At 24.4% G+C, this 14,658-nt stretch overlaps 1 protein-coding gene and 1 long non-coding RNA gene across 17 annotated transcripts in view; one reads left to right on the top strand and one right to left on the bottom strand.

Moving 5' to 3' along the window:
* The window catches only part of LOC126907241 (uncharacterized), a 235,096-nt gene that overhangs the window by 72,642 nt on the left and 147,796 nt on the right, over positions 1-14,658 (top strand). The window lies entirely within an intron of this gene.
* Positions 5,109-12,882, bottom strand: LOC126907446 (uncharacterized). Of its 4 annotated transcripts, none has more exons than XR_007704535.1 (6): positions 12,873-12,882; positions 7,892-7,918; positions 6,757-6,780; positions 6,658-6,684; positions 5,899-5,919; positions 5,109-5,128 (listed from the first exon to the last, which is right to left on the bottom strand). It is a non-coding gene; the product is annotated as an uncharacterized LOC126907446 (long non-coding RNA). The 4 variants fall into 4 exon arrangements; XR_007704536.1 differs by lacking the exon at positions 12,873-12,882 and adding an exon at positions 12,010-12,019; XR_007704537.1 differs by lacking the exon at positions 12,873-12,882 and adding an exon at positions 11,306-11,315.

Genomic DNA, 14,658 nt, shown 5'->3' with positions numbered 1-14,658 from the left:
GAAAATTATCGACTATATGTATGTGACTTGAATCAGGTATAATATCATGGTGTGGTTTGAATGTTTTGGCTAGGTGTTCAGAAAATAGCTCTGCCTTTTGATACAGCTAATGAACCATCTTCTTTATAGAGAGGAGGGATTCGCTCTTTGATCTTGGTTAGTTGTTTTGTGGCTTTCAACCGAGAGATATCCATAGGGTTAAGTGAGGTTAGGTATCTTTTATATTACTCAGACTTAAATTTTTTTAGTTGTTTTTTTAAGGTATTAGCTAACTTGTTATAATGTGTGTTTTGCCATTTTGCCCTAGCGCGTCTTTTTTCATTGATTAATGATTTTATATGAAGAGGGAATTCTTTATTTACAGCGCTTTTTGGTGGATTTGTATTATGTGATGCTGCACTGGCAGAGTCTTTTATCAACTGGATGAAGTTATGGGCAGTTTGGTCAATTTCTATTCATGTTTTCAGTGAAATATTAAAGTTAATATCGTTATCCATATAAATTTTTCCCAGTAGATAGGTACATTTGTAAGGTATGGCCTGGAGGGGACCAATACTTCACCTCCAATGGTAAGTATGACTGGCGAGTGGTCACCAGAAAGGTCGCTAGTATTTTCTATATTTGTGTTTATCTGATTAGATATTTTTAATATAAAAAAATCCAATATGTCAGGATGCCTATTGGCATGGGTTGGCCAGTACGTTGGTCCGGAAGGAGAGATATATGAATAGTGTTGATTGGTTAAAACCGAGTGAAGAGACTAACTTCTTTGATTATTTGAGACACAACCTTATAAAGAATTTTTTGAGTTGAAATCACCGCCAGCTATGAATGAGTGACCTTGAGTATCAAAAAATTGCAGAAAGTCATCCTGTCGTATATTATAGCAGGGAGGACAGTGGACAGCGAAAATAGTAGTCGGAATGCTTTTTATATGTATTAGTACACTAGTCGCTTGGATACAGTGCTTTTGATATGGAGTTTTTTGACTGTGATGTATGTCATTTGATATTAAAATGGCAGAGCCACCGCGAGCAGTTCCGTCTGGTTAGTTTTGTATAAAGTATAGTTAAAAATTTTAAAGTTAGATTTTTCGGTAAAATGTGTTTTGCTTATAAGTGCTATGTCAATTTTTTTTTCGTTAAGTACAGTTTGTAGTTCATCTTTGTGTTGGTGTAAGCCGTTAGCATTCCATAGGAGTACTTTGATAGCATATTTTTGAGTAGAGTCATTATTAATCATTTTTTAGGAGAATTTTGTTTATTACAGTTGTTAATAGTGTTATTAAAGGATTGATTATGGATTTAAGGTCTGTTAAGAATAAGGAGAGTTGTTTAGTAAGGTCGTTAGTGTCTGTATTGGTCATGTGATTTTGTGTATTGCTTTAAGAGTTATGCTGTTGAGTTACATGTGTGTAAGTACTATGTTTATTAGTGTTTGATGGCTGGGTGTTACCAATGGGGACTTGTACAATATTATTTACAGTATTGATATTATTTACATTATTTATACAGTTATCATTTGGATTTATAAAATTATAATTTAAATGGAAATTTTTTCTTTGGTTTGAATTAGCGATCCTTTTCTGCTGTTCATTTTTATAAGCAGGGCAACACGATAGTTTGCTGGTTGTGGTCATCAGAATTGGCGGCGTTTGTTTCGCTTTTGTTAACTATCTGGTTACGGTTAATAATAGTAATATGCGTTATCGCGTTATTAACCGTTTGAGATGACAGCGGCGTCTTATTGCGGTTAGACATTTTGCGGCAGTAGAGTTTATTATAATTCTTACCTTGATCCCAAAGGATCACACGGTGTTGTGAGTTTTATGCAGTAAACGATCTCTGTAATGCGGACATTCGAACAGTATAAGTTTGAAAAAAGAAACACAAGGTTTGACGTAGCTTTAGATATAATAATAGCGGGTTTGTAACACGAGACATGTACTCTATGTCAGCTGAAGGCTATGTGCGTGATTTCTACTGTATAAGTTAGGCTCTGGTATTCGTGGACTGGCTCTGCCGTCTCGTTGCCGAGATATCCGTGAACTGGCTTCGCCGTTTCGTTGCCTCTTAGTTAGGACATTAGAAACTAATCAGACAAAAGTGTATTACACCTCAAACAAAGGTACTACGTTTATTATTTTTATATCTTCTTGTCTTTGTCGTTCTAAACCCTCGAACCATACGACCGCGATAGAACCACGACATCAGGTTCTCACCATATACAAAAACCCAAGACCCCATCATTTTCATTATTTTTATTTTATTAATTTTTGTTATTTAAATTATAACACATGCCAAACTCAGTCAAAAGCTTGAGCAACGTCCAAAAAAATGGCAGAACAGTACTATGCATTTTCTAGTAAAGATGCGATAGTGTCAGTTAATTTGTTGAACAATTGAGTGTCTGCTACTAAAGCCAAATTATGTGCCCGACTATAGATTTTTAGCTTGTCATTTTTGAGTTATTAATGTACGAATGTAAGTAGAAGGATTAATGAGAAAAGTGGATTTTTTATTACTAGAGGGAGTAGCAGAAATGGCAGCGGTTTGTATCGATTATGATAAGTTTTTTATCACATCATATATATTTTGAGAAGATTTTAGTTTAATATTTAAATATGTGTTATCATATTTATTTATAAAAGTTAGAATTTTTCGAAATTTTACCCAGTTTGTTGCTTTTTAGTGAAGGGTTACTAGATCTTAATAGGAGGTGTTGAGTTAATTAATAACCCACATACAATCATTATATTTTAATAACAATTCTGTTATAATATTATTTAAACGTTCTTTTATTTTTTAATTATTTATACATCATTTCCATAATACTATTTCAAAATTTTACTGTTATAATACTTAAATAAAATTCTTGATAAACAATTTTAAACATTTTTTTTTTAAATTATTACTTAATTAATAATTATACAATATTTTTAATAAAATATTATTTTAGAATAATTAAAAAGTGGTTGAAAATAAACTTATTTCACAAATAACTTTTACAAAATTATAGTAGAACATGTATGAAAAATTATCCTTTTTTAATTTGCTATTTGAAAAGTATTTCTTAATCATCACCTAATCAGATAACATAAAAAAATGTTCACTATTATTTTAATACAAAACTTAAAATAGATAATCATAATTATAGTAAAAATCAATAAACACAAAGTAAAAGTATTATTTCTTCAAAATTAATTATTAAATATTTTTTTAACTGTATGATGGTAAAGATATTTTTCTAATGTAATTATTTTCAAAGCTTTTAATTTTTTCAATATGAATTAAAAACAATATATTTAACTTTTTAATGTACAATTTAATGTTATTCAGTTAGGTACTGACTTGTATCTTGAGGAGTCGTATTGTTATCTAAAGAGATAAATAGACATTAAATTAGCGATAATCAAACTTATCCAATGTATAAACTTATTAAAGCTCAGGACCCCGGCTAGTAAATCAAATGAAAAATCAGCATTGTTTAATTTGTTTGAAAGTGTACTATTAGGAAGAGCATGCTCAATCCTCTCGAGGAGCGTGCATATTAAAATTAATAAAAATAAAGGAAATTAAAATTTTTAACAGTACAATAAACGGTATACAAGCTAGTAATTCAGGATAATCAATATTATTATTCAATTTGTTATTATTATTTTATTTGTTAATTTGGAATTAATGGAATACAAATCTGGGGTCCTGCAAAGCGGTCAAATATACGCCCTATTCAGGCGTTCCAGAACATAGCACTCCGAATGTTAACCAATGCCTCTTGGTACATAGCGAACAACAACCTACATAACGACTTAAAAATTAAAACAGTTAATGAACCTTCTAAATTAAACTACACACGATTCCACTATAAACTGAACTTTAATTCAATCCCCTTTATCAGATGTATGTCCACTACCGACTTCCCTGACAATCCTACACGCAGACTTCAACGTAACTGGAATCGTGACCTAATAACATCAAACAGCTAACAAAAATTATATTTAACTAACTGAGAGGTGTTACCAATGGGTGACTTCCTTGCATGCTAATTTTAAATAAGCCATGTACATATTTGATATAAAAAAACTTATTGTACTTATTCTATTGTACAGATTGTTTTTTGAAAAAAAATACAATTAAAAAAAAAAGAAATCACGCTAGGTTTTTTAAAACANACAATTAAAAAAAAAAGAAATCACGCTAGGTTTTTTAAAACATCTTTAAGGCAACAAAACGGCAGAGCTAGTTCACGAATACCATATAACGTGATTATGTATAATTTTTTAACCAACCAGTCGAAATTGACACTTTAAGATATTAATTTAATAAATTATCTATTGCTTTGACATCCTTTACTCAAACTTATTAACTTCAAATAATTGGGATAACATAAATTTACTTACTTCTTTTATTATTGCAAATTGCTAAAATAATAGTACCCCAATCCAGGGATATTGTTGTCACCGCTTTTAGTGCTTTTTAGTTTATTGTATTTAATTATACATTACATGATTATTATATTGAGATAGCATATCTAACAATTGATTATAAATGAATTTTTTTTAATATCCCAGACATTCATGCTTAAATAGAACTAATGCACATTAATATTATTTTTTATTTTTAAATTTAAAAATATTTTGAAAATACTGACATCTATTAATACAGATTTAGTTTATATAATTATGTTTATATAATAATTTCATATTGAAATAAAATTGTCATTAGGATTCATTTTATTTGCTCGTTTTTAACAATCTTAGTTAAGGAATAAAATAGGATTTCTATGTACAAATCGCAAAGCTATATAAATTGTTGCAAAAAAATGTTTCAAGGAGTACATTTTTACAAATTAGTGTTTACTATATAATCAAATGACGTGGGAAACATTAAGGAGCTGGTTTCTCACTACCCCAACTTTTTTTCGTAATTTCACTATGGACAATCACATAGCAATGTTTTGTAATAGTAATTATTAGATATCAAATAAAATTGTATAATATTCTTCTCATATTAAATGTCTATTTGTCAACGGTTTAAAATATTTTCCTTGTATAAACATGTCATAGAATTTAAAGTTATGTAATTTTACTTACAATCATTAGGTACAATCCTTGGAAAAACGATTACTCCTAAAAATACAATTTTTCATTAATAACATAAAATAATACTTATTATAGTATAAATATATTATATTTAGACTTTTTATTTTAAAATTATATGTAGGAAAAATTAGCAACTTGTGCTGTTATTGAACTATCTATGATAACGAGTTAAACGTAATAAACATTAAAGATAAATAAATTTTAATTTAAATCCTTTACTGTGAATACTATGTATTATTGTGATTATGGATACCCAGAATCCCTAAATATTTTGTGAATGAGATGTTTACATATATAAGTACAAATTGAATAACTATTTAGTTATTATTATGATACTGTATGTTGCATTTATGTCATCAGGGTGTTAAATAATTAAAATAGTTATTATTGTAATTACATTTATAAGTATATTATTTATTATATTTCATTTTAAGTCATCATTTCACTGATGAATAGGTTATCCAGAGATTGTAAAAAAATTTACTTTAGTACAAATTAATATATTCTTGAAGAAAATAATTTTTAAATTTTTAGCATACGAAAACACGATGGAATTTAAACCTTAGACCAAATAAAATAAATGTATACATACAATAATAAGGAAATGACATCAAAAATACATTTAAAAATTGTTAATTTTAGTAATATCATCATCATAAACTAAATGATCTTAAATTTTATGTAATAATATGTTTTTTTATTTATTAAATTTCTTACTTTTTTAATAGGAATTTGAAATCAGTTTAATTACAATCTTAATTAATTTACAATTTAAGGTTCTTTAATATAGTACTTACTTACAACACGAAGATTCCCATCTAAACATGTATATAAACGTTGAATTAGATTTATAAAATCTATTCTATACAGAGTTTATAAGTAAATGAACGGTCGATAACAGCTTTTGGATTGCTATTTCAGAAGTTATTAACATTTTTATAGTCAGTAGGAAGAGTGAAACCAAGAAGTGTCGAGTGATAAAAATAACAGGTATTAATGTATATTATAATATTAAAATATTTTCATTCTGAGGGAAAATGATCTCCCGATAATTGTATTTTTGAATAAACCCGGGATTTATTCAAACAAACATAGTTTTTACATTTTTCACTAATTCCGTTATTAAAAAAAAAAAAATTAATTGTAAAATAAAAATTTACGTCTGTTATTCTAAAATAATGGTTAGAAAAAATGTTTATATTATAATTTCACGTTGAAAAATACATTCAAAAATAAAACTTTTTTATCATTATTTATTAATATTATCCAGTATATATATCTTCAAAGATGTTCCTTAAAACCTGTTATAACCTTAGTAATATCATCATTTTGAAATTTTTTGGATATTTCATGATAAATCTGCCTAAAAAGTAATTTTTGTTTAAAAAATTTTATATATTGACAATGTCTTTTCATTATTATATGATATTTTTACTATTTGTCTATGAAAATGTATCTTCAGATGATAAAAATTTTTATTTTTTGTAAGAAAAAGTAGTCACCGACTTGAAGTTATTTTCAGATCTTTATTTATTAATAACATTTTCGCCTCTTACCAATATTATCTGTAGTCTGATTGATATCTAAATAACAAATAAGTCAAAATAATATACTTTTAGTAATATCATGTGGATATAAATCAAATTATAATTTACTTCTTATAGCTCCGAACACCATAACTAAAAAAAAAAAAATACAATATATATACACACATATATATATATAATATACAGAGTGATTATATAAGAGTTATAAAGAATTTTTTTTTTTAATCATTATGGATCTTTGATGAGCTGTTTCACGAGAAAATTTAAATTTTTACCACCATACCTTTTGCTTAAAAATAGTGTCAACTTCATATTTTCAAATGGCAACACTATTTTTTTTTTATACCATTATATTTAGTTTAATAAAAAAAAAATGTTTTGTAAAAAAAATATTTTATTTTATTAAATATTAAGCGCTCCACGGCTCTCTAAAGTTTAGGGTTTATTAAGAAAAAATCATTACAGACAAGAACTTTATGGATCGTAAATCGATAAGCGCTACCACTTCTTATCAGTACACTAAATAATAACGATACTATATTTACCCGACTACTGTTTTATTTGTTAAATCCCCTAAACTTTAAATAGTAATATCTCGCTTAGAATTTATTAAAATTGATTTTTTTTTTTTTGAGAAAATTTTTTTTTTTTATTATTATTAACAAGATTAATAAAAAAAAAACTGGGTTGCTATTTGAAAAACTAAAGTTGATATTGATTTAAGGGTTGAGGGATGAAGATTGAATCTTCATTTTTCTTGTCAAGTAGCTCAACAAAGATTTATAACAAATAAAATAATTACATATACGATAATACTAATATTTTTAAAGAAAATTCGTGAGGCATAGTTAGTCAATCACCCTGTGCATTGTCTTAGAAGTTCAAAATTTTAAATGTATGATTTTGATTATCTCATGAAAAATTTGCATAAAAAGTAATTTATGTAAAAAGAATTTTGTATATTAATAACATTTATTATTTTTAGATTTTGAAAAATTTTCGAATAAATTGGCTACTTTAAATATAGCTCAGCCTATTCAAACGGGTAGGATTATCGTAGGCAAACCAAAAATTGATAAGGTTTAATTACAATTATATGATATTTTTAATATTTTTCCATGAAAATTTATTCTCAAACGTTATATTTTTTATTTTTTATAAGAAAAATTAGCCAATGACTTGAAGTTATTTTCAGACTTAAATAACAAATTCTTTATTAATTAATAACATTTTCCCCTCTTACCAATATTATCTCTAGTCTGGTTGATATCTAAATAATAAATAGGTTACAATAAAAGATTTTCAGAATTATCTAATCCATAAAAATCCATTAAATTATTATTTACTTCTTATAGCATCGCGCATGTCATTAGCTAAAAAACAAACATTTTGTTTATTTATTTTGTCTTACAAAATTATACAAAATTTTAAATGTAAAAAAGTTGACTAAATTCTAATCGCCGATACTAAAGATTAAAATATAAGAAGCATTGCACAATTTAGTTTAACTAATCATCACCAAATAGTTGAAAAACTGCGTATGATTTTATAATATCAAAACTATGCTACTATTGTCTTTGTTAACATTTCGCACACTGTATGACACTTAATTTCAATTTTTATGCAAAATTGGATACAAATCTTATGATCCATATTTTTAGCAAACGAAAATCGCCAATACTTGTTTATTCAGTCGAGCTCACAAAAACACGTCTAACCTTAAAGCTGAAAATTTTATTATACTACAAGGACACGAGTACCAACATTACGGAGAAATTTTTCTTGATAATAGACTTTCCAAACCCGCAAAATTTTAAAAACCTCGTTATTTTTTAAAGACATCTCTATAATATATGAATCGATTACCAAATATTAGATTTTACTTTCCTTTTACAAATGTGTAGTCATATTATTAATTAGTTAAAAAAAATATTACTAATCTCTAATTGACTATTAGAGATTAGAAACGGCAATTAGTAATAGCCGTTTCTAATAATAAAAATATAATCAGCATTGCACAATTTAGTTTAAACAATCTGCGACAAATAAGAGAAAAACTACGTTCAATTTTAAATAATTTATGAAATATATCACTATTTAATGTTTATAACAACGCTACTGTAAAAAATACATATTTTATTTTTTTATCTGTGTTAAAATTACTGTATTTTTAATTTTAAATCATTGGCCTAATAAAATATTAACTAAGTAAACTAAAGACAATAAGCTTTCCTTATTGTATACTTAGTAAAAAAAGTCCAATTAAGATCTATTTTTCCACTATAAGAATTTGGCCGTTAGATTGGAAATTTTGAAGCAAACATTTATAAGAATAACTAGCGTCAAACTTTTAAGCCACATTAATATCTAAATAAAGAATGCCATATATATTAATATTTTATATCTATCTTACCAGTAAAAACTGTAGTTGTATTGGTATCTAAATAATAAATAAATCAAAATAATATACTTTTAGTAATATCAAGTGGATATAAATCAAATTATAATTTACTTCTTATAGCTTCAAACAACATATTTACTAAAAAAAATACAATTTATGTTAAATTTTATATGAACGATCTTATATGTTCAAAATTTTAAATCTATAAATATATATATTTGAATGTCTCATGAAAAACCTGTATAAAAAATAATTTATGTATAAAGAATTTTGTATATTGAAAATGTTTTTTCATTCTTAAATTTGGAAAAATTTATGGAATTTATATAATTATGTGATTTTTTAAAAATTTGTCCATGAAATTCTTGACTTAATAAATTGATAATTTATGTTTTAAGAAAACATTAATCAATTAGCCCCAGATATTAGAAAATAGTTCCATTTTAAACAGTTTATAAAGTATATCATAACTATGATACTGTAAAAAAGGTATTTTCAAATTTTATTTTTCATTTAAAATTACTGTAACTTTATTTTTAAATACTGGTCATAATAACATTTTAACCGAGTAAACTAAAGACAATAAACTTTTTTTTGGTAGCTTACTATAAAAATTCTATGAAGTTTTATTGTTTCACTATAAGAAATTGGGCGAAAAATTTTACATTTTAGTAATTACAAAATTATTAATTTTGAAATTACTGTGACATTTATCATTTTTGCATCGAAGCTTTTTGATGATAGTGATTTTTATTTCAGTTGAATATCTTCTATACTTGTCACAACTATGTCGCGACCCTTATGTACATGGTTTTCTTTCTTGACTTTAATTTGAGAAAAGGTTTTTTGAAATAAAAAAAATTGTAAAATTATAAATACCGTTTTCGATACTTTAATTTAATACTCGATTTAATAATAATAAGCTATTTTTCAAGTTCTACTTGTATTGTGTTACAGATCTGTTTAATACTTTGTGATCTTGGTCAAAACCAAGATTTGGAAGCTATCTGACATCTGCCAAATATTGTCCCTGCCTCCTTAAATAAGTTTTAATTATCTGGAAATCGTGTACTTAGTTACTAGTGAGAGATGAAATAATAACTTTAAACTATTTTTTTATATCAACGACAAAATAAAGTTTTATTAATTGATGAAAATAACGTTTAAACAAAAAAAAGATATTTTTTCAATCAGTTATTTGGGTTTCAATCCAAAAATGACTAAATTCCAGTAAGAATTCCTTATTATTTTTATTATTTAAAAATACCCTGTAATTAAAGAAATTTTAATATATAAAAGTATAATAGTTTTTTAATGTCTCACTGAACGATTTTGACAATCTATATGTCAAAAGAAACCAAATGTGATTCAGTTAAAAATATCATCTGCAAAGTCGGCCAAAAATCGTTTATAGTTTTACGTTTTTATTATATTACTCTTGAAGTAAATATAATCGTTATTTTGCATATATTGGGACATTTCAATAATAATTTACCGATAAACCATAATTGTTATTTGGGTTATATAGCCAACTATAAACCGCCATCATTATTACTGGTATTATATCATTAAAAAGCTATCTATATAAATATGGCCGATTGGATGGTGTGAGGAGCTGCACCACTACATCTTTTACTTGGGTTTTCATTAGATCTTCATAAATAGTAAACCTAAAGAATGCTCATTTTCTCAAGTATATTAAAATTTAATTGTAATTAGTATTTTTGAATGTGATACTAGAAAAAAAAAACGAATGTCTTTTTCCAAAAATTTGTTATTATTGGCTTTTAAATCAATTAACTAAAAAAAAAATTTCGCAACAAAACAATTCTCTTTTTAATCATCAATATATTCAGAAAGTTAATTTTAAAAAATTAAGGAATTATAAAGTAAGTATAATACTCTTTAAAGTTCTTTAGTTAAATACTTACTAAAAACTCGATGTAATCCATCTAAACACGTATAAAAAAAAATACTGAGTTAGCTATGTTTATAGAAAGAAATTCGAAGTATAATAAAAACGTAAAACAATTATTTAAAAAAATAAATTTGTTTATCTGAAACGATATATTTTTAAATTTATGTAACAAAATAGCTTTGAAATTAATGTCATATTAAGATATAAATAACAAATTCTATGTGAATTAATAACATTTTCCCATCTTACCAAGATTATCGGAAGTCATATTGAAATCTAAATAGTAAAATATTATTTATATTATCCAGTGCATATAAATAAAGTAACTTATCATTTACTTCTTATAGCTTCGATCAAGTCATTAGCTAAAACAATTACATTTTATATTTATATTTTTTTTACAAAATTATATATACGAAATGTTATATGTATAAACTTAATTTTTCTGAATGTCTAATCGTAGGCAATTGGAAACTTGCTACATATTGAAATGGATTACGTTAGTTTTTTATAATTAATATAAGAATGTTTAAATGGTACAGATAAGTCAAGGGGAAAATGAAGTGGTATTTGAGTTAGCAAGTCAGGACAATTAATAGTATTTTCAATGGTTTTTAAAATCAATTTATCTAACATTTAGTTATATATATAAATACTATTTACTTCTCATAGCTTGGGCCAGGTCATTTACTAAAAAAAATGTATTATTTAACATATATTAACACAGAACAAGCTTACTTTAAATCTATTTTACATAAAATAAAATAGGATAAACAGATATCCTACATTAATTTATAACCTAAAACAATAACTATTAAACATAAATATGTTATTTTGTAATAACTTATTTTTATAATTTTAGTAGGAAAAATTATCCTAAACATAACGCCACATAAAGATTTATTATATAAATTTAATATATATTAATAACATTTCCTCTTTTTACCAGTATAATTTGAAGTCATATTGATGTCTAAATAATAAATAAGTTAAAATAATATACTTTTAGTAATATCTAGTAATAATTCAAAATATTATTTACTTCTTATAGCTTCAGCCAAGTTATTTACTAAAAAAAAATACATTACAGTAATTTTATATATACGATCTCATAGTTTAACATTTTACCAATATTATCCGTAGTCGTATTGATATCTAAATAATAAAATATTTTTAGTATAAACCAGTGCATATAAATCCATTAAATTATCATTTACTTCTTATAGCTTCGATCAAATCATTGGCTAAAAAAAGTACATTTTATGTATATTTTAATTTTTTTTTGACTTATATGTTCAAAATTTTAAACGGATAAACTTAATTTTTTTGAATATCTTATGAAAATCCTACCTAAAAAGTATTTTTTGTATAGAGAATTTTGTATATTAATAATGTTTATCTTAGATTTTGAAAAATTTATGGGAATACTAGCTTCATTAAATATAGTTTATATCAGTACCACCAATAATTGGAAAAACTACATTTAATTTTAAATCTATAATAAAATGTATCCAAACTACTACTATAAATAGCTATTATAAAAAAAGGCTATTCAACTTTAAATTTACTATAACTTTATTATTAAATTATTAAAAAATTTTGGTCCAAATAAAATTTTAACTGAAGACAATACACATTTCTTTAGTATCTTTAATATGAAGATATATTTTACCATTATGAAAAATAAGGCGTCAAATTGGAAATTTTTAAGCGAAAATATATAAGAATAACTAGTGTCAAACTTAAAGCCACATTAATATCTAAATAAAGAATTCCATGTATATTAATATTATATTTCTATCTTACCAGTAAAAACTAAAATCCTGTTGATATCTAAATAACAAATAATTAAAAATAATATACTTTTAGTAAAATTAAGTATATATAAATTAAATTATAATTTACTTCTTATAGCTTCCATCAAAATAATTACTAAAAAAAATACATTATACGTTTAATTTAATGTTTTTAATATTTTTGAATATCACATGAAAAAACTGCCTAATAAGCAAATTTTTATTTAAAGAATATTGATAACGTTATCCATTCTTAGATTTAAAAAATACTGGCTACTGAAAATGTAGCTAAACTTGTCCAAACGGGTAGCATTATCGTAAGCAAACAGAATATAAAAAGGTACTGATATTACAATTATGTTTTTTTTTTAATTATTTGATCGTGTAAATTCTAAACTGATTTTATAAGTTTATGCTTAAAACAACAAAAGAATTTCTATCAAAATAAGTATAAAAAAACACTAAATACGCTATGTTTTAACCTATTTTATATAAATAGAATAGGTTGAAGAGAAATGCGATCTATATTAATAACACAAAACAATAATTTTATAACTTAAATATGTTATTTTCAAATGTTAGATATTTAAATATTATGTAAGGAAAATTAGCCTCTAACTTGAACTCATATTGAGATATAAATAACAAATTCTATATATATTAAATACATTTTCCCTTCTTACCAAAGAATTCGGCCACCGTATGGAAATCTAAATAAAAAATAAGTTAAAATAAAATATTATTGAGTGCTCATAAATCAATTAAATTATTACTTACATCTTAGAGCTTCTCTCAAATGATTAGCTAAAAAAAATACATTTAATTTCTTTTTACAATCTTATATGTTCAAAAATTTTTTCAATATAGTTTAAACTATCAGTACCAAAAATTTGAAAAACTTAATTTAATTAAAAATCTTTTATAATATAAAAAAAAAGATATAAAATTTATATCAAATTTTTTTTTCCATTTAAAAATTATTACAGCTTTATATTTAAATCTCTGGTTCTCATAACATTTTAACCAAGTAAACTTAAAACAACTTTCCTTTTTCTTATTTATTGTTAGTCAAAGAACATACTTATTACATTAAGTTTTAATCTCATGAAGCGTGGTTAATAAAAGGTTTTAGACGGATATTTTATTCAACCATAATAAATTTATATAAAATTAAATAACAATTAATAATAACTTTACAATTAAAGCCTTAAAGGAAAAATGAATTTACATTCGGGTTTAATTGTATTAAATATGTCCAGCGTTTATTAAAAATACACAATTTTTTCATTGCCTTGTTAAAGTAGTAGTAATAATTTCTATATACTATATAATATACAATATAATAATAATATCCGGATATAAATCAATCAAATTATTATTTACTTCTTAAATTTGTAGACAATTCATTAGCTAGAAAAAAATATATTTTATGTTTAAGTTTATTTGCATGATCTTATATAAATAATAATTTTTTGATATTCCATCTTAAAACTCCCCAAAAAGTAATTTTTGTACGGAGTTCTCTGTATATTATTAAGGTTATATGTTGTTGGAAATTATCCAAAAATTGACATACACCAGTATGATATTTTTANGTATATTATTAAGGTTATATGTTGTTGGAAATTATCCAAAAATTGACATACACCAGTATTATATTTTTAATACACAAAACTTTAATACACAGTCAGTGTAATTTTGACAAGTATTGAAAAATCGTTAAAAAATAAAACATTTTTACTATCATTATTATAATATTATCATTATACTGTAGATATAACATCAAGATGTTCGTTAAAAACTGTTATAACCCATCGTTCATTAATGAATTAATCTTAAAATGCACGTAATAATGTATGTTTTTATATAATAAAGTTACCAATTTATTTAATGAA

The sequence above is a fragment of the Daktulosphaira vitifoliae genome, unplaced genomic scaffold (assembly GCF_025091365.1).
Source record: "Daktulosphaira vitifoliae isolate Bord-2020 unplaced genomic scaffold, ASM2509136v1 Scaffold_1, whole genome shotgun sequence".
In the NCBI taxonomy this organism is placed as follows: Eukaryota; Metazoa; Arthropoda; class Insecta; order Hemiptera; family Phylloxeridae; genus Daktulosphaira; species Daktulosphaira vitifoliae.
This window is presented reverse-complemented; position numbering and strand designations above follow the sequence as displayed.